Genomic DNA, 11,716 nt, shown 5'->3' on the forward strand with positions numbered 1-11,716 from the left:
ACTCTGGGACACTGCTGCCACCCATAATACCATATTTGTGACAGAGACTTAAAAGCCATGTCTGTGCAAAGCACCGGATCTATACTAAACTGTTATGTCAGGTCAATACAAGATGCCAGCATGTCTACCCATGAAGCTATTGATTTACTCAATCTATCACAGTGTAGCCAGCTGTGACCTTCATTTGTCCCTTGTAAAGACAGTGCAGGCAGGATGAACAAGGTATACAATAATGTGACATGAGCAAAGACGCGACCAAACAAATTGTCCAGTTATGCTTCCACTAATGAGATGGTAAGCTGTGACTATACTGCCATTTTTATTCAAATGAGGGAATTATCCAGTGCATATGGGCTCAAATTTGCATTTATAAATGTGATTAAGTAAATAGGTCGATAACTGCAATACATAGTATACTCATTAAACAATGACAAATAAACAGTCAAAGTAAATAAACAGGTGAATTAATCAGATTCACAACAAAATTAAGACACTGACCATGAGCACTTCTGTAGAGCCGAAATATCACAGGTTAAATTATCATTACATTTCATGCTTGATTCAGCCTCTTACAGTGTGTAACCTGAATATTATATCTACCACAGGAGATCGAGTGATGTGAGAAAAACCACAGCGCATTTCTGTGTCTGTTATCTCTTGGCTAATCTTATATCGCGACTCAAAGGTTGAGTGGAAAATACCAATCATTTTGACGTTTGTTTCTTAAGAGCAAGGAAAGAAGTCACACTGTGGCTTGGCTTCTTTTTCCACCCCTGAAATGTCTATTAGCTGATTTGAGGTGAATCATCATTCCACCTCTGACTGCTTGGAAACTGAAAAAAAAAAAATTCCCTGTTCATATCTTATACCTTATATGTTTTCCTGAAGAGAGCCTCTTGGCATATTGGAGCAACTTTTAAGAAAAGGAAGAGCAAAATGTGGAAGGAAAACTCTTTCTTAATGAGTTTCATCACATGACATCCTTCTAAATAACTTTGAAAAACTGAAGGTCCATTTTCAGATACACTGAACACCTACAGGAGTGATGAGTCAGCACAAGACAGCCAGTGGCTATCTCAAAAATGGTAAAATATGCCAAACAACTCCTCATGAGGCAATACAGTCACAGAACCTGAATGTCAAAAATGTGCCTGTGCTTCTTTTGCTAAACATTTACTGATTTACTGTAATTCCATGTGCGACTGTATATGGCTGGGAATCAGTGGCTAAATATAATACTATCACGATATTTTACCCAAAATAATGAAGGTATCACAGAATGGGTAATTCTGCGATATGCAATATATTGTAAGATTATCAGCTATGATACATCTCACTATCTGTAACTGAAGAGGAGGAAAATACCTTGGAAAAGGCAGAATCATTTTCCAAAAAGTTTGTTTTTCAGTGTTTTAATATGCACACCAACTGCAACACGAACATAACAGAACAGTCCCAGTTAAAATACCTAAAGGCATCTTGTGGGCATCTGTCGATATTTGGGAAAAGTGTATTGATAATGTATCAGAAGAGGAAGTACTGCATTTTCAATTTACTGCCCCTCCTATAACTGGGTGAGGTTAAAGTCAGAAATAGTTCTGTAGTCCGCAAGCCACAATTGCTTCTGTGGAAAAAAAGGAAACAAATAATCATAATAAGGTCAACAACAAAAATGGTATTCCTGCTCTTCATACAGAAAAAAGGAAGGGGGAACAGTGTGACACTGAGAGATGATTATATAGGCCAGAGGTTAAAAACTTGACTCAACCTCACGACATAACCCCACATGTGCCTTAAACCAGAGATCCATCAGAACACCCCGGCTAGGCCCTATTTCAAGCAGCAGTATGGCATGTGAGTGGAAACCACAGATTGCATACTGATCTACAATCTCTATCAAAAGGCATAATTTAAAAACAGTTCAATAAAATATAAAGCTGCCAATGAAAATGCCTGCCCAAAAATAGAGGCTCGCTGGATCGTAATGTCAAAACCTCAGCCGACACACAGGCCTGTAGTTATAAAGGCAGGACAATGAAAGGGAGGAAAGGGAGTGATTTAAGACTTCATTAGAAAACTGCGTTCACGTGTGATTCATCTTTGCTGTAAACACTGTTTTTGTTCAGCTGACATCGCCTTTTCTTAGACATATTTTTTTTTTATATAACATACTGTGTGTAATTGCTATAGCACCTTACCCAAAATCCCTGCATCCCAACTGAGATAATCTGTGGCCCGGATGTATTACCCAACACAAACAGCATGATCTCATATTCTGAACACTTACAAGATCTTAATTAAGAAAACCATGCATATGACAAATAAAAGTGAGAGATGGGCTGACCTAAAACAGTGAATATTAAGGAAAGAAGAAAAACAACAAAACAAATAGAAACCTGAAGAGACGAAAAGGTCTGTTTTTTGACGGGTTCATTTTGAACTGACCACAGCATTTAGTAAACCAACACAACCCAAACATGCCCATAAAGGCTCTAATTTGGGATTTATACAACAGTGGGAAGAGCATTCTTGGACAAATAAAATCCAAGTGGGCAAGTACTAGCTGGAATAACAGTGTTTTTCAATTGTGTAACCTGTTTAAACTGTCCATGCAATGGTTGATACTATAGTTACATATCATTCAGGTTCATGCCTGGGTCACCCTCACTCTCCTCAAGTCAGCTGGAGTGGACACTCCTGATACTTGTGTGCAGAACAAACCACAAAAATCTCTCAGCTGCACCAAATTGAGGAGAAGGACAATGAATTAAAAATGAATAACTGAATAAATAAAACATTCTGACAAGTAAATAGTGAGAGACAAGAGGTCAAGGCATGCCAATGTGACAACCAATCAGCAAATATGTATGAGGATGGATGATCTTACTGTACCTTTGAGTGCTTACTGCAGAGAAGCCACCGCGGACATTGTAGTGCAAATCTGAACTCTGCTGCAAAGAGAGACCAGGGGCTGGTCAGAGTGCAGGACAAAAACAAACAGAGAGAGAAAGAGAGGCAGAGAGACAAAAGGAGAGAGAGTTAGAGATGTAGAGAGTGCGCCTTGGCCAATCGTGTGCTGTTCAGCCTCTTGCTGAGCCAAGTGCTCTCTCAGACTAACGTGCATGCACTGATAACAGCAGCCTTCCTCCTCAGGATTATGTTTCCTCCTCTAGCCTGCTGACAAGTAGCCATGTGACTTCAGTCCCCACTCGACACTGAGTCAGAGGCTGACGCTCGTGCACACACACACGCACTCCGTCTGTCTATCTCACACACACAACCATAAAACAATAAGGTGTAAAATAATCCCACTGCCTTGATAACACAACGACAAAATGATGACCTCAAAATAAAAAAAAGCAAATTCAACCCCAATGATCAATATCTGTCTTTAATGACAAAGGGATTATTGGGTACCATTTCCAGTGTGGAAATCTCCATTGTTCACAGTCTTTTGCCCTTTCTGAACCAGCAATGACATACACCTGTATTGCGACACGTAGACAATAGGTGACCAGCTGTTAAAATAATGGGTTTTGACATTAAATAGCCCAGGGGATTAAGAAAGAGACACACAAATGATTGGTTAACCACGTCACTCAAGCAGCTGAATGGCATGTCTCAAGCCAAATGCTAAAGGCTATAAGTTGGGGGAATGATTCATGCTATGTAAGCTTTTTTCAACAGCACATTGGGCAATCTACATGTATGTCTATTCATCATGAAAGGAAAGTAACTTACGCAGAGAAAATGCCTGAGCTTAGCTTATGTAATACAGTGACTTTGATCAATCTCATCAAACAAGAGATGCCAATATGTGGCACTGCAGACACCCAATGCCCTTTGCAGGTCATGCTCAAAATAAACCCAGCCATCCCATCAACCTAAGTACATGTGTGTTTACAAAACAAGGGAAAAAAGGGAATAAACTACATTTTCTGTGAAGCAAAACATCGACTCTACATTGTAATCAAAGGTCCAGTTAATAACTGTCTCAGCCTGTCTGAAGGGTGGAGTTACATGATCTGCAATAAATCAACTAAAAATGATGATTCACTCGTGTCATGTATGCATCTTTACAAATTTACACGGGATATTTAAACATTTGCAAGGGCTGCAAATCAGAATCTGCAGACATCCACGCATGAGACAAGCATCAAACCAATGATATTTTGGTTCATTTCATAACTTTTGATTCATATCTGGCAATGGCACTGATGATCTCCTGTCAGTCAAAGTCTGAATGTTGACATGTCCACGCATCTTGAGACGACAGTGCCCCCCTCCTGAATACAAAATCCAAAGGGTCTGACTGAAGTGAATTCTGAAGGTGAAGAAAATCTGTGACTGGAAATAAAAATTTTAAAAACAATAACAAAAACATGAAGACATGTAAACAAGCCTGGGTGTCTTAGTCTCTTTGGCTATGAGACAGAAAAACACTCAGGACCAAACAGTCAGGGAGGAATCAACGTTATTACACAAATAATCCAACCTGAAGTCATAAAAGCCGCTGGATTAATTGTGTTTTGCACTGAACAAAGAACAGTCCTGTGATCTAAACACGTTGCTTACCGTTGGTCAAATAATCAAGCATTCCACATCAGCTTATTCTTTAGGGCTGAAGAAATACCCGACAGCATGAGTGACAAGCCTGTGTATGTGTGTGGATGTGTGTCTATGAACATGCATGTGTGTGTGTGAGTTATAATTGTTTGTCCCCGGGGACGTGCGTTCACTGCGGAGTCACATGCAAGTCTTGCGGGGGAAAGAAACACAGTCAAAGCCACAAGCAGCTAAAACTGAAGTTCACTTCAAAGCCTGGGGTTTTCCTCAATCCCAATGGTGTTCTGATAATAGCATTATCCACTGACACCACTATGGTTAACTATAAAAAGAGGTGTGACTGAATGTGGCCAAGGACAACCAACAACTTTTTTTAAACCATGACCAACAGGCAGCATGCTTATTTCATATCACTTAACCTGCACCCAATGGAAACATGGCCCTCATCCTTCCCATTTTCTGTCATTCAAAATTACAGAGGCAGATGAAGGTTTCAGCTTCAAGTTTTTTGGCAAAATGCACCGGACGACAACATCCTGCAGTTATCCCAAACCATCCGAAGCATACAGTTCACAACGCAGTTACCCCACTGAAAGGCAGAGAGTGATAAAAATAACCCTTAAGAGTTACCGAAGTAAGGATTTTAAACACAGTAATTACACCCTACCTCCAAAAATCTAGCTTTTATCTAAAGCGTTAACACAGCTCGGAAATTCTTTCTCACTCTCTTCAGCTTCCTGTTATTTTTCGCTCTCTTCAATTCAAAAACAAGTCTACTAGAGCTTGTATCTGGACACAAATAAAGCAAAATCAAGTGGTGCCAACGAGGACTAACCGCATTCAAAACGGACAGCGCATCATGACAACAGGTGACCAACATGTAAAACAAGGGTATCATCATTTCATGCTTTGAAATTTCATTCCTGCAGGAAGAACAAGTGAACTGACAGAAACTCACCAGAACCCTGACCAGTGCGCTCGCTCACCCAGGTCTCCTATACAGCCTGGAAATGCAAAGACTGACCCTCGCGTAGCCGCCTGCCAACGACAGCTGCCCTGTTTGTGGATCTCTATGGGGATCTGGCGATGGTGTATGTTGATAGCTCTGCCTCTGTTGACAGGTCTTTTTGCCTGAAATAGCTCTGTAGTTTAGAAGTTACCCGGCTGCGTCCTGAGCCTTTCAACATGCAGACGTCTCTGCCTCCTAATAGTCTCGTCACAGCCCAGTGGCCCCACTAATGTCGCTGAGAGATGGGGGCTGGCAGGATCCGGGACTTCAGCATGGCTGTGTGTTAAGTTATAGGCACACATGCTTGCTGGAGCACTTCCAATCTTGCAGAGCCAACAGCTGCACTCAATGAATACATGCCCACTTCTCCATTGCCCTCTATTTCTCTGTAGCCTCAGAGGCTTCAGTAATCACTCGCTGCCCTTACAGCTAAGACAGCACCTGTCTTGGGGTGCAGAGGGATATACAGGGCAACTGACTGAGGACCGTGCAGTCCTGGCAGCTTACATAATGCCTGCCCATTGTGCTCTTGTCCAAAAAGGCAAATGCAATCACTGCTCTGGCCTCCAGTATTTTTATACCTTGAAGAGGCGAATGGTGGGAAGAGCGTATGGAGCGCTGCAGTGTGCCAATACACCCTTTGAAATGAAAAACAAAAATCTTTTCAATGTGTTATTCTACCTACACAGAGAAGAATTTGGCTACCTGCAATTCCTCTAGAAAAGAGGCCATTTGTGACAAAGAAATTGCTCAGAATAAAGAAATGTACTGCCGTTTTGAACTAGAATGTACAACATGCATGGGCTGGACTCTCAATTTTGTAGCTTGCAGTAATTTCAAATATCAACAAAGGAATGGCCAAAATTAAGCACCATGGATCCTAACATTACCATAACATAACATTAGTTTTTTTTGCTTTTTTTTTTTTTTTTTATATACCTGTTTGGTCACAAGTCTGAGGCTTGGAGACACCGCACTCCACTGTAATTCAACTGGGCCAGCTCCTAAAACAGATGCCCAGAAACCTCAGGACATCATTTAGACAGTAGACTGTATGATAGGATGTAAAAAAAAAAAAAAAAAAAATACTGGCCTGCAGTTGAGACTGTATCCTTTTTAAACACTTGCATTGGTGTGCATTCTGATAAACAAAGCAGCCCACAGAGTTGGTACAAGCCTTAAAAGTGAGGAATAACAGCTCTTGATCCAGATCATGGTGCAGGGCATACATGTAATTTTCTCCAAAAACACCCAAAGGAAAAAACAAATCTATCCAAGACTGAATGAATTAACATGAGAATGCTATATAGCGACTGCCGTCTTTCTTTTATTATGGGATGTAGGCTGGTGATGAATTAGACACTAATTCTGTCAGCTGACTACAGCGTATATGCATCATCTCAGGCATTACTACAACAATGGCAGTATGGAAAATTTAACATCTGGCCTTTAACATCCACTTATAGACAATAAAACGACTGTACAGTCACCAATGTGTGGTCTGCTAGTCCTTACGCAGCACAGCTCCAACTGTGTTAGGGTGTGTCATTTTGGGTCAACACTGCACCCAAGGCTGCTCAGGTTGCACCAGCTGCACAAAAGGTAAAGGTATGTTCTCACAAAACATTACAATTATGAAGCTTTGACCCCACACACTACCCGTAGTTAACCTCATGAGACCTGGACTGGGATGGAAATAAAATATCCCAATTACAGTCTAGTTTCCCAGAACCCAAACAAAGGCCTAAAATCTCATGCTAGTCTCAAATACAAATAGGCCATTTATTCATTTCCTGGGAAATAATGCAATGTGATTACAGAATAGCACACTGTACTACCTTAAGGGAAGATCAATGCCATTGAGGAGAGAACAAGCATGAGACGTTACTCTTCACAGTAAAGCTTTTGACCAGCAGGTTGGGGGTGGCAGTCAGGATGGCTGACCAGGGAATTATATTGTCCAGTGTACAATTAGATGCTCCAAAGAGACTGCAGACAGCTTAATTGGGTTTAATGCAAGAAGATTGTTGCCTAAACTGTGTGCGATCCAAGGTATTCTGCCAAAGCGCTTACTGGTAATTAAATATAACTTAGCAGCCTACGCATTACTAGAGTAGAGCAACAGCCAAGAAACATTTAACTGGAGACTCTGACGTGCCTCCTGAACCACACTAAGGCCCAGCAGGCCTAACATGAGAGTGTTTAGTATAACATGGGCTTTTTCAGCTTTTGCATCGTCAACGAAAGTGAGACTTGATGCGATGATGGATGAAATCCTGAGTGAATTCATGTGTGGAGAGAAACAAAGGTAAAATAAACATCAAGTGACAAGAGGCCACGATAAGAAAACTTATTGTCTTCCTCTTTTCCTTCCTTGTCTTCTGCATGACCAAGCAATTCACACCAGGAATGTGGAGTCATTCTGCTGGAGTGTTAGGCTATTGAACTTTTTTTTTTTTTTTTTCTAAACCAAAACACCCTGTTGTCGCAGATCAGTTTATAACAGGGCTGTTTGATTTTCTCCAGTGAAGCGATGAAAAACAAACCAAAGCTGAGATTACGATCGCAGAGAAAATACTGGTTATGTGGTCATAAAACAGCAGACAGGATTATGATGAAGTAGCAGCTGAAAAACTCTGGAATTTGACAGCCCCTTCCCAAGATCACACCAAATCAGATTCACCAAATCAAACATTTCAGCGTCCACCACATTCCAGTGTGTATCTACACTGGAGTCCAAGTAAAACGTCTACTCCAATAACCTGGAGCACACATGTCGTCGCTGCTCTGATATTAGTTTTTCAGCAGAAGGGGGACATCCTTCCTCCATCCTGCCTCAGGCCAAGTCCTGACATCTATTAGCCACGTGATGGATATAAAATCCTTTGCCAATCTGGTTCCCAAAATGGGATCCGGGGATCTCTAGAAGTCTTTGGTAAAAAAATAAAAACTAAAAAATACTTTAATTTCACTGCTATTTTAATAACACAACAATTAAAGTAAAAGTGGCCCTTCTTCCACTTTTATCTCCAAACACATAACAAAACTCAAAGGGGCATCACTGGGACAAAACCTGGGCATCTTTGACATTAAAAAAAAAGTTTAAGCCCCTTGTTCTGGGTTACATATCTAGTTAGCTTTAATCATCTCTTAACTTTATAGATTAATAAATGGATTGTCAATATAACAATTAAAAAAAAAAAAGATTTAAAACACTATTTCATTCCATAATCAATCTGTTTAAGTTGACTTTACAGCTTAAAACAAAAGACCTTTGTTGTTATGCCTCCAGACAAAAAAAAAAAAAAAGAAAGGCGTGCTTGCTGGCGCACCAGAGAGAAATGAATGAATGAGTAGACCTGACCACACCCCCAGTCTGCACAGTGCCTTTTAATTGCCAGGCTTATTTATCCAACACACAGGAATATTAAAAAGCCACACTGAGACTTTGATGTGGACTCACAAACCTTTGCTCTAGCACGAAGCATCCCGACCACCAACAACACAGGACTGTATTATGACTGTCCTGTCAGGGGGGAGCGACGCTAGCTTGCTACACTGACCTGCACCAGCAAGGACGGCGTTTTCGGACCAGACTGTTAACGGCGTGTGTTTGGTATTTTTTTACTCTGGCACCTGGCTAACAAGCGAAGTCATCCGGCACAAGCAGTCCGAGGCATGACATGCATGTGTGGCAATTAGTCAGTGCCGCTTGGGAGAAAAAAATAAGTCAAGTCAAAATCAGTTTAGCGTTACCGCATTCAAAATAACGGCGGCTGGAGGCGAGAGTGGTTTAGTAAAGCGGAAAAATACAGCTCGGTCTACGAGATCAAACAACGGGAAATCTGATAGTTTTATTTACTTACTGGTGACTGTAAGGGACTGGCACTTACCTCCCAACTCACTCAGTGAATGACTCGCTCGCTCGACCTGCGTCAAGTCAGCAAGACTAAAGAAAAAAACTAGTACACGTCCGGTCATCGTTTTTCAAAATAAAACCCTCAGACCCGAAACGTTACATTGCAAAGATGCTCCGTAAAAGTAAAAAATACACTTAATCGTGCATTTTAATGAACTTAGAATACAGTTGTAAGTGTTAATAAGAATTCTCTCCATGAAATAACGGTTCTGAGCACATTAATACTTGGTTCCTTTTTTCCCCAAAACGCGATATTTGTCGCTTTTATTTTGGCAGGCGGCTCTACTACCGGCTCCAGTTGCGCGTTTGTCGCCGGTTTCTGTGGAAAGAAGTTGCTGCGCCTGCGTAAATGTTGATGATTCATATTTCTGATGAAGGCCTGCGACAGGGCCCTGTCCCGTTATGTGTGCAATATAACTTTCCATGTGAATACAAAATCCATATGAAATATCAAGAGAAATCTGCTGTGTCATTTTAAATATGAACCCGCTGAGAGCAGCTGTTCAGAGCATGATTTGGCAGAAAATTTACTGTAAGCGTGGCTCAAAGTATTAGCCTGTAGTGTGATATTAGCCTGATATCCTTTGTGATGATCACCACCCATACTTAATGCACAATATGAACTCCTCCATGTTTAATAAACCAATCAAGAGGGAACCACATTTTAATTTCATTATACAACCTGTTGTATAATGACCAATAAACTTCCTTGTATCCTTGTATCCTTGTATCTGCAAAGGTCACAGTGACTGTATGCCTATTTATGTGCACTTTTAAGTACATACTTACTGCTTCTTATTCCATTTTAGAAAATTTCGTGAAATAGCCATGAAACCTGATGAACTAAATGAAATAGACACTCTGGCAATGATCCTTTGATCAGTAAAATAATTGATCATAATAATAATTGACATGGATTTTGACACTCGTGGGTCAGTCCATCAACATTGTACTTTTGATACATAGATAAAAACTCTTGCCACCTGCTTTATCCAGTTGTAGAGTGACCATCTCATTTTTTCATATGATGTCAAATCATCTCCTGGACCAACGCTAATGAAAAACACCAAATTCAGTTAATGCCTATATCCTACACACTCTTTGGTCACCCTGTAATGATACCGTATCATTATAATAGTCTTTAAATGACTTATAGTAAGCCTAAGTAAGTGATTTTTTTTTTTATAAAACATTTTCCAAAATATGCCTCACGGGATTAAAACAAATAAGAATAAATATAGCCAATAAAAACACAAAATATAATATTTGTGGTTACATCTGTGCATTATATGAATGGGTCTCCTATGGCATTTTGACATTTTTTTTTTTTGTTATATGATCCACACGTTCAAAATGTGGGATGATCACCACCTATTTTATTATTTTTTTCAGTTCTGAGCACCTAACAAAATGTAATAACCATTAGAGCAGTTTGGAGACGTGGACGGAATGAGGGTGACCTCTACTGGCGGAGTCCCGCAACTGCAACAAGCCAGCGCCCGCTAAGAGTCAGTGGAAAATAAATAAATAAATAAATAAATAAATAAATAAATAAATAAATAAATAAATAAATAAATAAATAGTCCAGTTTAAGTTTATTTTTTTATTTATTGTTGTATTTTTTATTTATTGTTTGTAAATTTTTATTTCAACATTGTCACAAATGCATGAAGTCATTAAAACATAAAAAAAAAACAAAAAAACAAAAACATAAAGTGGAGCAAAGTAGAGCAAAACAAAAAGTAATAATAATAAAAAACGCGGATGTATTACCATGAACTCACTTACAGACACTGAAACTGTGCATACATTCATTGTTTTAATAGTTTTTTTGTTTTTTGTTTTTTTTATTGAGAAGAAATGGCTGACAAGTTGCTTAATTTCCGTCCTGAATACAGAGAACTGACGTTTTGCGTTTGTACACTTTGCATTCGTATGAATTTGGCAAGAAGTAAAAATTACATTAATGAGAAAATACGCATTATCATGTCATTAGTACAAACTCAGCAACCACATACAGTGTTTCCAGAGAAAAGAATGACATCTGAGAAAATGTTGCTGGCTATGAATTTATTAAAATCTTTCCACGGCCTATATGTACATTTTCAAGCCCTAAAATAAGCGGGAAGCAATTAATTTTCAAGAAGGAAATTCGCATATATGTCACATTTTCAACTTTTGTAAGAAATGTTTCCCTGGATAAAATCTATAGATCAACATAA

At 39.6% G+C, this 11,716-nt stretch overlaps 1 protein-coding gene across 3 annotated transcripts in view; it reads right to left on the reverse strand.

Annotated features, from left to right (window-relative positions):
- Positions 1-9,521, reverse strand: part of slc4a2b (solute carrier family 4 member 2b) — a 41,223-nt gene extending 31,702 nt beyond the window's left edge. For 2 of the 3 annotated variants that reach the window (XM_030078860.1, XM_030078859.1), the window contains exon 1: positions 2,893-3,117. The gene's annotated coding sequence lies outside the window, so the exon portion shown is untranslated. Of the gene's footprint in view, positions 1-2,892; positions 3,118-9,468 lie in introns of those variants that run through there. The other variant, XM_030078858.1, reaches the window with a different exon arrangement.
- Positions 9,522-11,716: the final 2,195 nt, after the last annotated feature.

This window comes from Myripristis murdjan, chromosome 20, assembly GCF_902150065.1.
Source record: "Myripristis murdjan chromosome 20, fMyrMur1.1, whole genome shotgun sequence".
Taxonomy (NCBI): domain Eukaryota; kingdom Metazoa; phylum Chordata; class Actinopteri; order Holocentriformes; family Holocentridae; genus Myripristis; species Myripristis murdjan.